Raw genomic sequence first — 14,158 nt, 5'->3', positions numbered from 1 at the left:
AATCATCCAAACAGATCCTAGTACAAAGACACCACAGGCATATATCCTAAGGTCCAAGCTATTGGTGCCTAGCCTTATTCTTTGCTTTCTTTTGTTTTTGTTGCCACTTTTGGCTTTTCTTTTCTTTCTTTTTTTGTTTGTTTTTCTTTCAACCAAGGATTTTTATTTACTAAGATTCATAGACAACATGCTAGTTTACACCTAAAAGGGGAACAATCTATCCTTTTATTCATTATGAGTGAGCTACTACACAATCAAACATACATACCACCACTTACTGTTATTTTACTTCTTGTTGGAAAAGAACTATTCCACTTCTTGTTCAAACCTTTCTTTTATTGAAATTGAAAAGACTTAGGGGACAAGACAAGCATTTAATCAAGTGAAAGTGAAAGCACACACACTTAGACTAGCACACTTATTGCAAACTTAAACACACAGAATGCAAAACAGCTTAAGCTAATATTAACTATTAACATGGGCACATTCAGACTTCCAATTTAGAGCATTTCGAAGCAGATGGAATTAAGTAACAATACAACATCTTGGTGGCTCCTTCTTTTTGCTATCAGCTAATGGTGTGTGTTCCCTCCAAGAGATTAATTGAATTCCTGCAAATTATTGGACGTTGCTTGTTCTCCAAGCACTTGAGAGATTGTTAGCATGCATGTATATTTGTAGGCTTCTGAGCTTAGATTGGTGTGTGAACACCAAACTTAGTTTCTTGCCTTATGCAGCAAATTGGGTCTTATGCAGAAAACATCAAGTACTTTTATTAAGAAAGTAAACTATGAACTAGAAAACAACCATGAACTAAGTAACAAACTAGTACTAGAAAATAAACAACTTTTTGAGTAATTTCTCTGATTGTTTGGAGCTGACAACTAGTTATTCTAAGGGTGCAATGTGTTCTTCATGCAATCCATGGTGGAACACCAAACTTAGGATTACACATTTACCCTTAAATTTCTTTGGTGTGCAACACCAAACTTAGCTCCTTGCAATAGAGAATTTTACTTAACTCTTATTGAGAAGCTATGAAAAGAAAATTACCTTTGGTTGGGTTGTCTCCCAACAAGCGCTCTTTTAACGTCACTAGCTTGACGGTTGACTCTCTCAGTCGAGTCTATATTTTGTCTTAGGGCCTTCCTTTATATCACCCAAATAGTGCTTGAGCCTTTGTCCGTTTACAGTGAAGGCCTCCTGTGATTTTTCTTCCATAATTTCTATATGTCTATAAGGGGAAACCTTGGTGATAAGATAAGGGCCTGACCAACTTGATCTTAATTTCCCAGGGAACAGTTTCATTCTGGAGTTGTAAAGTAGCACTCTTTGTCCTTCCTCAAAGCTTCCTGGTGCCATCTTCAGGTCGTGTCTTTTCTTTGCCTTTTCCTTGTATATTTTGATATTTTTATAGGCTTGGAATCTGAATTCTTCTAATTCTTGCAGTTGCAAGAGTCTCCTTTCACCAGAGGCTTGGCTATCAAAATTCAAAAAAACTTGAGAGCCCAGAAAGCTTTATGTTCAAGCTCTAATGGCAGGTGATAGGCTTTACCATACATCAGTTGATATGAGACATACCAATTGGTGTTTTAAAGGTTGTCCTGTATGTCCAAAGAGCATCATCCAGCTTCTTTGACTAGTCTTTTCTTGAGGCTCCCACTATCTTTTCTAGGATTCTTTTTAGCTCACGGTTAGATACTTCTGTCTGGCCACTTGTTTGGGGATGATAGGGTGTAGCAACCTTGTGCTTTACCCCATATCTCAGGAGAAGGGTCTCTAGTGACTTATTGCAAAAATGGCTTCCTCCATCACTGATGAGTGCTCTAGGAACTCCAAACCTGCTAAAGATATTCTTTCTGAGGAAGTTCAGGATCACCTTGCTATCATTTGTAGGGGTTGCAATGGCCTCCACCCATTTAGACACATTATCTACTGCCAGCAAAATATAATTATTTGAGTATGAGGTTGGGAAAGGTCCCATGAAATCAAGCCCCTATACATCAAATAGCTCAAGTTCCAAGATGAATTGTTGTGGCATCTCATTTCTCTTGGGCAGATTTCTAGATAGCTGACATTCATTGCAGTTCTTCACTAACTCTCGTGCATCTTTGAAGATGGTGGGCCAAAAGAACCCGCATTGCAAGACTTTTGCTGCGGTTCTTTCTCCTCCAAAATGCCCTCCATAGCCAGAACCATGACAATTCCATAAAACTTCCTTTCCTTCCTCCTCTGAAATACACCTTCTGAGCAATCCATCAGAGCATTTTTTGAATAAGTATGGTTCATCCCAAATGAAATACTTTACATCATTGATGAGTTTCCTCTTTTGATGCTTGTTGATCATTGGAGGAACTTCCCCAGTGGCCTTAAAATTAGCAATGTCTGCAAACCAGGGTGCCTTGCGAACCAGTATTTAATTGCTCATCAGGGAAGAATTTATTGACACTTGATTTGTGGGTGCTACCTTTTTCACAAGGAATTCTGGACAAATGATCTGCTACTTTGTTCTTAACTCCCTTCTTGTCTTTGATCTCAATGTTGAACTCTTGCAGTAGCAAAATCCACCTTATCAGTCTTGGTTTTGACTCTTGTTTTCCAAGTAAATATTTTAATGCTGCATGATCAGTGAAAACAATAACTTTGGATCCAATGAGATATGATCTAAACTTATTAAATGCAAACACTATTGCCAGTAATTCTTTCTCATTAGTTGTATAATTTCTTTGAGTTTCATTTAAAACCTTGCTGGCATAATATATAACATGCACTAAATTCCCTTTCCTCTGTTTAAGTACTGCCCCAACAGCAAAGTCTGATGCATCACACATCAGTTCAAAAAGTAAATTCCAATCAGGTGGGGCAATGATAGGTGCAGAGGAAAGTTCTCTTTTCAGTATTTCAAATGCTAGTGTGCATTTTTGGACAAATACAAAAGGTGTATCAGAGACTAATAAGTTGCTCAAAGGCATTCCAATTTTGGAAAAATCTCTGATAAACCTTCTGTAGAAGCCAGCATGGCCTAAAAAACTCTTAATTTTCTTGACATTACTAGGTGGAGGTAATTTCTCAATTAATTCCACCTTAGCTTTGTCTACTTCTATGCCTTTTTCTGAAATTTTATGGCCAAGGACAATACCCTCTGTTACCATAAAATGGCATTTCTCCTAGTTTAGAACTAGGTTTGTCTCTTGGCACCTTTTTAACACTAAGGCAAGATGATTAAGGCAATTGGTGAAGGAATCTCCAAAAACTGAGAAATCGTCCATGAAGACTTCAATGAATTTTTCAATCATGTCCGAGAAAATAGACAACATGCATCTTTAGAAAGTTGCAGGGGCATTGCACAATCCAAAAGGCATGCGCCTGTAACCAAAAACTCCATATGGGCATGTGAATGATGTCTTTTCTTGATCTCTTGGATCAACCACTATTTGATTATAACCCGAATATCCATCAAGAAAATAGTAATATGAATGTCCTGCCAATCTCTCCAGCATCTAGTCCATAAAAGGAAGTGGAAAATGATCTTTTCTAGTTGCTTCATTGATTTTCCTATAGTCAATGTACATCCTCCAGCCTGTCACTGTTCTTGTGGGTATGAGTTCGTTCTTCTCATTGGGTACAATTGTGATCCCTCTTTTCTTTGGAACCACATGGACAAGACTCACCCATGGGCTGTCAGAAATGGGATAAATGACTCCTGCCTGCCATAGCTTCATCACTTCTTTTTGGACCACCTCTTTCATGACAGGATTCAATCTTCTTTGGGCTTGAATGGAGGGTTTGGAATCCTCTTCCAGCAAGATCTTATTCATGCATATAGATGAGCTTATCCCTTTTAAGTCAGCAAGGTTCCATCCAATGGCATCTTGGTGCTTTTGCAACACCTTGATTAATTCCTCTTCCTGTTCTTGGCTAACGGCAGAGTTGATGATTACTGGGTAACTTCCATCACTTCCCAAGTATGCATACTTGAGAGTAGGTGGCAGTGCTTTCAGCTCCAGTTCGGGTGCTTCCTTCTCCTTTTTCCTTTCCTCCCATGTGCTTGGAATAGATACTTCAGCTAAGTTGACGTCAGCAGCCTCAACATTTAACATGGAATCACCCTCTATCAATCTTTCAAGTGATTCTTCAAAGGCTTCTTGCACCACAGTTTCCACTGCATCTATCCTCATACATTCTCCTAGTGATTCTGATGGATAGCTCATGGCCTTGAATACATTAAATACCATCCTCTCCTCATGTAGCCTAAGGGTAAGTTCACCTTTTTGGACATCAATGATGGCTCGAACAGTGGCTAAAAATGGCCTTCCCAGAATTATTGAAGCCTTAGCTTCTTCCTCCATGTCCAATATCACAAAGTTAGCAGGGAAGATGAAGTCTCCTACTTTCACTAGCAAGTCTTCCACTATTCCATGAGGAAATTTGAATGACCGATCTGCCAATTGGAGAGCCATTCTTATTGGTTTTACTTCCTCAATCTTCATTCTTTTCATCATTGTTAAGGATATCAGATTTATACTAGCTCCCAAGTCACATAAAGCTTTTTTAACAGTTATTTCCCCTATAATACAGGGAATTTGGAAGCTTCTTGGGTCCTTCAATTTTTGAGGCAACTTGTGTTGGATGATAGCACTACATTCCTCAGTTAAAACCACAATTTTATCATTCCTCCAGCTTATCTTCTTGGTCATCAATTCTTTCAGAAAATTATCATAAAGTGGCATTTGTTCTAGTGCTTCTGCAAAGGGAATGTTGATCTGAAGTTTCTTGAAAATATCCAAAAATTTGGAGAATTGGTTGTCCTTTGCATTCTTCATTAGGCGTTGAGGGTAAGGAGCCTTTGGGACATATGGCCTTAGAGCTTCTTTCTCTTCTGATGGTTTGGGAACAGGTGTTTGTGCTTCTTCCTTGGCGTTTGAACTGCCCTCTTCTTTCCCTTTTTGAGTCTCCCTTGGAGTCTCTTTCAATTCCTTTCTGCTTCTGAGGGTAATAGCTTTGCATTCCTCTCTTGAAGTTGTCCTGGTGGCATTACTTGAACCTTGGCCAGGAGCTTGCTTGGACAAGTATCCAATTTATGCTTCAAGCTTTTGAGTGGCAGCATCTTGATTTTGCCAATTGGATATAACCTCCTCTTTGAATTTTTTTATGTCGTCAAACTCTTTGCAAAGGTTTGCAAGTATAGCTTCCATCTTGGCCATTCTGTCATCATCATGTGGTGATAGTTAGTTGGAATTGGGGTGTTGAGAGTGGTTATTGTGGCTTTGGTATGGTCTTTGGTTAGAGTTTTGGTGAGTGGAGTTATTGTACTGGTTTGGGTTATGGGGTATGTGATCTTGGCCTTGATTTTGTTGGTTTCCCCACCCAAAGTTTGGGTGGTTCCTCCAACCAGAATTATAGGTTTTAGAGTATAGATCATTAGCTTGCCTAGATGAGTTTCCAAGGTAATTAGCTTCCTCCCAGTTGGCTCCTTCTTCTGTCTCCAATTCTTCTTGGGGTGATGATTAAGTGTGGATAGCTGCAGCCTGAGTCTTCTCCATTTGCTTGGTCAATTCAGCCAGTTGCTTGGTGATCAACTTATTCTGGGCCAGGATTGCATCAAAATGGTTCAATTCCAAGACTCCTCTATTTTTGCTCCTATCTGAGGCATAAAAGTACTCATTGTTAGCCACTATCTCTATAACATCAATGACTTCTTCAATGGTCTTCTTCTTGTTGAGGGAACCTCCAGATGAGTGGTCTACAGCCTTCCTTAATTCATGACTCAGCCTTTCATAGAAGATATGGATTTGCTCCCACTCATTAAACATGTCAGAGGGTATTTCCTTGTCAAATCCTTGAATCTCTCCCAGGATTCATAAAGAGTTTCACCATCCTGTTGTCTAAATGTCTGCAGTTCAGTTTTTAGCCTGTTTACTCTTTGTGGAGGGTAGAACCTTGTCAAGAATCTATTCATTACATCTTCCCAGGTTTTCAAGCTTTCCTTGGGGAATGATTCCAGCCATTTTGATGCTTTGTCCCTCAAAGAAAATGGAAACAATAGCAATCTATAAGTGTCAGGATGAACACCATTAGATTTAACCGTGTCACATATCCTTTGGAATTTAGTGAGATGCTCATTAGGATCCTCTTGTGCACTTTCTCCAAAAGAACAGTTGTCATGGACAAGAGTTATGAGCTGAGGCTTCTATTCGAAATTATTAGCATGGATAGTTGGCCTTTGAATGCTGCTACCACAATTTCCTGGATTTAGGTTGATGTATGATCCTAGGACTCTCCTCTATTGTCCAGCAGGGTTAGCCCCACCTCTTCTGGCATGATTGTTCACCTCTCCTTCATGATGATTTTTCATATCATCCTCCATGGCTATATCAAAGTATTCCTCCTCTTCTTCTGCACCAACAACCCTCTTTCCTCTTGCTTCCCTCCTTAATCTCAGGAAGGTTCTTTCCGGTTTACTATCAAAGGAAGTTGAAGTTTTATTTCTCCTACCTGTCATACAATGAACAAGTACAAGAAATAGCAAGTTTGAGTCTACTAAAATAGAGTATAGTTAGCTTCGTTAGAGCAATTTATCAAACGGTTAGTGGGTTAGCTTGCTGGAAAGTAAAGAAGTAAGGTAAAATTAACGAAAAACAACTTAAATTTGCAGAAATTAAATGTAACAGAAGAATTTGGAATTCAAGTAACAAAAGAAAAGAAAAGTGCTCAATCTAGGTATCCTCCAATTTAGTAATTGTCAATACAAAACCAATCCCTGACAACGGCGCCATAAACTTGATGCGCGGAAACTTGGGCAACGTTAATTAGAGAATTATGCTAGTTGAGCTAAATCAGAATTGAAATTGAGATTGCAGAAAGGTAAATTGGCGGGAAACTTAAATTGCAAGAAAGTAAATGGCAAAAATTACATTGCAGGAAATTAAATGACAGAATCTTAAATTGCTAGAAAGTAAATGGGAATGGGGAATTAGCATGAAATTAAAGACAGAAAGTAAATAGAATGGGTAGATCAGAGATGAGGATTCACTGGGTTTCAAGAGATATTGAATTTTCCAGATCAAGTCATTTTCATCTCTTCCTCAATCAATGCATTCATTGACATTGCTTGGTAATCTTAGATGATTGGATCCCAATGTCTTGGCTCACCAATCTCTCTAAGCATGAACAATTGCCCAATGTCTTGATTTAATTGCTCATGGGAAGAGTTGAAGTCCGGTCACTGACTATACCACACAAATTCATAGATCAAAGTATTGGTAGGATTACATGTCACTATATCCATCCAACCCCCAATCTAATCCAATGTGAGAAAGCAATTCTAGCATGAACTCTTCATTCCTCTCTCGAGGCTCTGAAGAATTCCAATTATGGATAGCTTCTCTCTCAAGACAACTATCCAATTGAATTAAGACCAAAAGCTTTCTAACAAAATCAAGAGAAAAGAGAGAAGAAGAAGATGTAAACTACTATTGATCCATTGAATTACAATAGAGCTCTCTAACCCAATGAGAGGGTTTAGTTGTTCATAGCTCTCAAAATGGAAGTTATAATTGAAAGAGACATTACTGAAAGCTAAAGAATTACAGAAAACAAAAATAGAATTCCCCAAAAATGAAAAAGAAAAAATTCCTTTCTAACTTAAATTCTAAGCTATTTATATACTTTCTTCCATTGATCTTCAAGTTCTGAATTGGGCTTTTGTCCTTGATGGAATTGGGTTGAAAATGGCTCCAATTGGTTTCCCTTGGTGTTGAGAAGAGATCTATGTGAATTTTGAATCCTGATGCTTCACATTTGAGTAAACTTTTGATGGCTAACGTTGACTCAAACGCCATTTAGAACAAAACCAGAAAAACCAGGAAGCTTGCTGTCATTGGTGTTTGACTCAAGGTTGGAGGGCCAACGTTCAGCTAACCCATGCGTACGCGTGCTTTGCGCTTCTGCGCAAAAGGGTCAGAAATGCTTATCCACGCGTACGCGTACTTCACGCGTGCGCGTGGATGCAAGATTTTTATTTTGCAGTTTTAAAACGAAGCAGGGGACGTTGGCCTCAGCGTTGGACCTCCAACGTCCCTCCAACGTTGCCATTTTCACGCGTGCGCGTACTCGACGCTTACGCGTGCATTTTCTTTTTTTCCATCCACGCGTATGCGTCACTGACTTGTACGCGTCGATTCAAAATTCTCAACTCCAATTTTTGGGCTTGGCATCGCGGATGTTAGAGGCAGCGTTTGAGGCAACGTTGGACCTCCAACATTTGATTTTGACGCGTAAGCGTGGATGGTCAATTTTTGCCATTCCACACGTGCGCGTGACGCACGCTTGCGCGTGATATATAATTTTTGCTTTTTACACGTCACCCAAAAAATATTTAGCTCCAGAATTGAAGTTTTTATCACCACGTGAGAATCGGCAGTGTTTACAGTGAAGTGCTCTGTTTCTCTTCCAACCTTTACGGCGACGTTGGTGGTCCAACCTGGCCACCAATGTTGCTTCTTCTCCGTCTTTTCCATGCTCATTCTTCAACCTTCCTCCATGCTTTCTTTCACCTATCATCAACCAATACATGCATCAAAGCCTTGCTAAAGTCATGAGAATTCTAATCATTCTTAGCATACAAGTAATTATAGCATAATTCTCATGAAATTGCATTAAATTAATCATAATTGGATAAATCTAGGTATGCATGAAAGTGCATAAAACCTACTAAAAATAAAGAAAAAGGCTAGTGAAACTAGCCTAAGATGTTCTGGCATCAGTTTGTGGTTGCTGTTGGTTTCGGGCTGAGAGAAAAGGTTTCATTAATGCATTTTGGGTTATGGTTTTGGCTTTTCAAGTTAGGGGCTTTTATCAAAAATTAATTTATTTAAATTGAAATTGTTATAAATAGATATGATGTGCGAGCTGTATTTCTGGTGATTATGTAAGTCTTATGAATTGTCTAATTTGTCTTGGATGAATATGGTTGTCTGTTTGATTAAAATAATGTCTAATTTTGTTAAAATTGAGATTTCTAATTGGTTTGATTTGAAATTATCTGTATATTTACAAGTCTGGATTTGGTTTTATTGGAAATTGATTTGGTCTTGAACCTCTTGAACAGAGTTGAGGATTAGTTTGGTTGGTGATGCACGGAAACTTGTCTCTCAACAGATTTTCCTCGGCAAGTATACCGAATTGTCATCAAGTAATAACTCACAATAGAGTGAGGTCGAATCCCACCGAGATTAACGGATTAAGCAATCAATGGTTAATTGATTATTCTAGTTAGACGAATCATTAAGGAGTGATGAGCAACAGGAAAAGTAAATTGCATGAATGTAAAGGAAAAACTATAAAGTGCAGAAAAATAAAATGACAAGAAAAGTAAATGTAAGAACTAAAAATAAAATGAACATTGGGATCAAGAGATATTGCAATCCTCCGGATCAAGTTCATTCTCATCTCTTCCTCAATCAATGCATTCATTGATATCCTTGGCAATCTTAAGTGATTGGATCCCAATTCCTTGGCAATCCAATCTCTCTAAGCTTGAACAATTTCCCAATTCCTTGATTTAATTGCTCATGGGAAGAGATGAAGTTTGGTCACTGATTATACCACACACATTCATAGATCAAAGTATTGGTAGGATTAAATGTCACAATATCCATCCAAACCCCAACCTAATCCAATGTGAGAGAGCATTTCTAGAATGATCTCCTCATTCCTTTTCCAAGGTTCAGAGAAAATCCAAGTATGAGCAATTTCTCTTCCGAGACAATTACCCAATTGGATGAAGATCGAAAGCTGATGAGCGGATAATTTATACATTTTTTGGCATTGTTTTTAGTATGTTTTTAGTATGTTTTAGTTAGTTTTTATTATGTTTTTATTAGTTTTTATTTAAAAATCACATTTCTGGACTTTACTATGAGTTTGTGTGTTTTTCTGTGATTTCAGGTATTTTCTGGCTGAAATTGAGGGACCTGAGCAAAAATCTGATTCAGAGGCTGAAAAAGGACTGCAGATGCTATTGGATTCTGACCTCTCTGCACTCGAAGTGGATTTTCTGGAGCTACAGAAGCTCAATTGGCGCGCTCTTAATTGTCTTGGAAAGTAGACATCCTGGGATTTCCAGCAATATATAATAGTCTATACTTTGCTCAAGATTTGATGGCCCAAACTGAAGTTCCAAGTCAGCTTAAGAATTCTGGCGTCAAAACGCCAGAACTGGCACAAAAGCTGGCGTTTAACTCCAAGAAAAGTCTCTACATGTGAAAGCTTCAATGCTCAGTGCAAGCACACACCAAGTGGGCCCGAAAGAAGATTTTTGCAATAATTACTTATTTCTGTAAACCCTAGGCTACTAGTTCTCTATAAATAGGACCTTTTGCTATTGTATTTTCATCCTGGATATACTTTTTGATCTTGGTTCTTCGGGTTCCCTCTCTGGGGCCGAAGCCAATGACCACCATTATCACTTTTGTATTTTCAACGGTAGAGTTTCTACACACCATAGATTAAGGTGTGGAGCTCTTCTGTTCTTCATGAATTAATGCAAAGTACTACTGTTTCTCTATTCAATTTACGCCTACTTCTTCTCTAAGATATTCATTCGCACTCAAGAACATGATGAATGTGATGATTATGTGACACTCATCACCATTCTCACCTATGAACGCGTTCCTGACAACCACTTCTGTCCTACATGCAAACAAGCTTGAATGTGTATCTCTTGGGTTTCTAATCTAAGATTAGAACCTTCGTGGTATAGGCTAGAATTATTGGCGGCCATTCCTGAGATCCGGAACGTCTAAACCTTGTCTATGGTATTCTGAGTAGGATCTGGGAAGGGATGACTGTGACGAGCTTCAAACTCGCGAGTGTTGGGCGTGTGACAGACGCAAAAGGATCAATGTATCCTATTCCAACATGATCAAGAACCGACAGATGATTAGCCGTGCGGTGACAGCGTGCGTAGAACATTTTCACTGAAAGGACGGGAAGTAGCCATTGACAACGGTGATGCCCAACATAAAGCTTTCCATGGAAAGGAGTATGAATGATTGGAAGAAGGCAATAGGAAAGCAGAGGTTCAGGAGGAACAAAGCATCTTCATACGCTTATCTGAAATTCCTACCAATGAATTATATAAGTATCTCTATCTCTATCTCTATCTTTATTTTATGTTTTATTTATCTTTAATTATCAATCCTCCATAACCATTTGAATCTGCCTGATTGAGATTTACAAGATGACCATAGCTTGCTTCAAGCCGACAGTCTCCGTGGGATCGACCCTTACTCACGTAAGGTATTACTTGGACGACCCAGTGCACTTGCTGGTTAGTTGTGCGGAATTGTGACAAAGTGTGATTCACGTTTGAGAGCTCCAAGTCTTTGGCGCCATTGTTGATGATCACAATTTCGTGCACCAAGTTTTTGGCGCCGTTGCCGGGGATTGTTTGAGTTTGGACAACTGAAGGTTCATCTTGTTGCTTAGATTAGGTACTTTTCTTTTTTATTTTTTAAAATTTTTAAGAATGAATTCTAGAGTTTCAAGGTGATGTTCTTATCATCACAAAAGCTGATTGATTCTCATCAATTTAGCTGCTGAATGTAATGTCCTGCTGAAGCTTGGCTAGCCATGTCTAATCTTTTTAGACTGAAGCTTTAGACTAACATTGCATGATTCCTGGAATTCTTATTAAAAGTTTTGAATCTCTTTATTCTCTTTTCCATATAATTTTCGAAAAATCACAAAAAAATTTATAAAATCATAAAATCAAAAATATTTTTTTGCCTCTTGTTTGAGTCTAGTGTCTAATTTTTAAGTTTAGTGTCAATTGCATGTTTCTATTCTTCTTGCATTTTTCAAATATATGCATTATGTTCTTCATTGATCTTCAAGTTGTTCTTGATGATTTCCTAGCTCTGATCTTTAAATTCTCTTGTTTTGTGTGTTTTGTTGTTTCTTACATGCATTTTCAAATTGTTATAGTCCTTAGTATACAAACTTCTAAGTTTGGTGTCTTGCAAGCATTGTTTATTTGATCTTAGTTGCATTTTTTATTGTTTCTCATCATTAAAAATTCAAAAATATTTTCAAAATTGTGTCTTTTCAAGTCAATAATACAGAGAATTGAAGATTCAGAACATTCAGCAGAAGAATTAAACAGAAAAAGCTGGGCGTTCAAAACGCCCAGTGAAGAAGGAAAACTGGCGTTTAAACGCCAGCCAGGGTACCTGGCTGGGCGTTTAACGTCCAAAAAGGTAGCATTTTGGGCATTAAATGCCATAATGGATACCATTCTGGGCGTTTAACGCCAGGATGACATAAGAGGGAAGATTTTATTTTTAATTCAAATCTTTTTCAAATCATATCTTTTCAATCATATCTTTTCGAAAATCCTTGCTACAATTAATAATTTAATTCAAAATTTTCTAGTTGTTACTTGCCTATTAAGAAAGGATCAAAAGTTTTAATTCTAGAATCATATCTTCTAATTTCTTGTTAGTCAAGTAATCAACTTTAATTTTAAAACTTTCTCTTTTTAATTTGATTTTCAATCATATCTTCTCAAATCATATCTTTTCAATCACATCTTTTTCAAAATTAAGTTTCAATCATATCTTTTTTATTTCTAATTTCAAAATCTTTTTTAAAAATCACTTAATTTCTTTCCCAATCTTAATTTTCGAAAAACCTTTACCAAATTTTCAAATTTTCTTTTAATTATTTCAAAATCTTTTACTTTAATTTCGAAAATTCTTCCCCTCTTCTCACATCCTTCTATTTAAGGACTAACACTCCTCCACTATCAACAATTTGAACTCTATCCCTCTTGATAAGTTCGAATTCTTCTCTTTCTACCTCCTCCTTCTATTTTTCTTTTCCTCTGACACCTCAAGGAATCTCTATACTGTGACATAGAGGATTCCATACTTTCTTCTTCTCTCTTTCATATGAGCAGGAGTAAGGACAAAGACATTCTGGTTGAGGCTGATCCTAAACCCGAAAGGACCTTAAAGAGAAAGCTGAGAGAAGCTAAAGTACAACTCTCTATAGAGGAACTAACAGAGCTTTTCAAACAAGAAGAAGCCATGGCAGCCGAAAACACCAACAATGAAAGGAAGGTGCTTGGTGACTTTACTGCACCTACTCCTGACTTCTATGGGAGAAGCATCTCTATCCCTGCCATTGGAGCAAACAATTTTGAGCTTAAGCCTCAATTAGTTTCTCTAATGCAACAGAATTGCAAGATTCATGGACTTTCATTGGAAAATCCTCATCAGTTCTTAGCTGAATTCTTGCAAATCTGTCACATTGTCAAGACTAATCGGGCTGATCCCGAGGTCTACAAGCGTATGCTTTTTCCCTTTGCTGTAAGAGACAGAGCTAGAACATGGTTGGATTCACAACCTAAAGAAAGCTTGAACTCTTGGGAAAAGCTAGTTAATACCTTCTTGGCAAAGTTCTTTCCACCTCAAAAATTGAGCAAGCTTAGAGTGGAAGTCTAAACCTTCAGACAAAAGGAAGGTGAATCCCTTTATGAAGCATGGGAAAGATACAAGCAATTGATCAAAAGGTGTCCTTCTGACATGCTTTCAGAATGGAGCATCATAGGTATCTTCTATGATGGTTGGTGCGCAGAAATCGTGACGGTTCCATTCCTTGGTAACGGCGCTGAAAACTTTATACGCACGTTCATAATCTTAATTCTTTGTCACAACTTTGCACAGCTGACCAGCAAGTGCACTGGGTCGTCCAAGTAATAAACCTTACGTGAGTAAGGGTCGATCCCACGGAGATTGTCGGCTTGAAGCAAGCTATGGTCACCTTGTAAATCTCAGTCAGGCGGATTCAAATGTATTAAGAGATTATAGTGTACTAAAAGATAATTAAAATAGGATAGAGATACTTATGTAATCCATTGGTGAGAGTTTCAGATAAGCGTGCAGAGATGCTTTCGTTCCTCTGAACCTCTGCTTTCCTGCTGTCTTCGTCCAACCATTCCTACTCCTTTCCATGGCAAGCTTTATGTAGGGCATCACCGTTGTCAATGGCTACATCCCATCCTCTCTATGAAAATGGTCCAGTGCACTGTCACTGCCTGGCTAATCATCTGTCGGTTCTCGATCATACTGGAATAGGATTTACTATCCTTTTG

The 14,158-nt window shown here is 38.1% G+C and overlaps 2 non-coding genes across 2 annotated transcripts; one reads left to right on the top strand and one right to left on the bottom strand.

The window, feature by feature from the left end:
* Window positions 1-5,807: 5,807 nt before the first annotated feature.
* Window positions 5,808-5,914, top strand: LOC148548638 (small nucleolar RNA R71). Its single transcript, XR_015897604.1, has one exon. It is a non-coding gene; the product is annotated as a small nucleolar RNA R71 (small nucleolar RNA).
* A 7,573-nt stretch (window positions 5,915-13,487) lies between these two features.
* LOC148548637 (small nucleolar RNA R71) lies at window positions 13,488-13,595 on the bottom strand. The gene has a single exon (XR_015898803.1). It is a non-coding gene; the product is annotated as a small nucleolar RNA R71 (small nucleolar RNA).
* Window positions 13,596-14,158: the final 563 nt, after the last annotated feature.

The sequence above is a fragment of the Arachis ipaensis genome, chromosome B8, assembly GCF_059453495.1.
Source record: "Arachis ipaensis isolate K30076 ecotype BB chromosome B8, ASM5945349v1, whole genome shotgun sequence".
In the NCBI taxonomy this organism is placed as follows: Eukaryota; Viridiplantae; Streptophyta; class Magnoliopsida; order Fabales; family Fabaceae; genus Arachis; species Arachis ipaensis.
The sequence above is the reverse complement of the archived record's forward strand: the minus strand, read 5'-3'. Positions and strand labels throughout refer to the sequence as shown.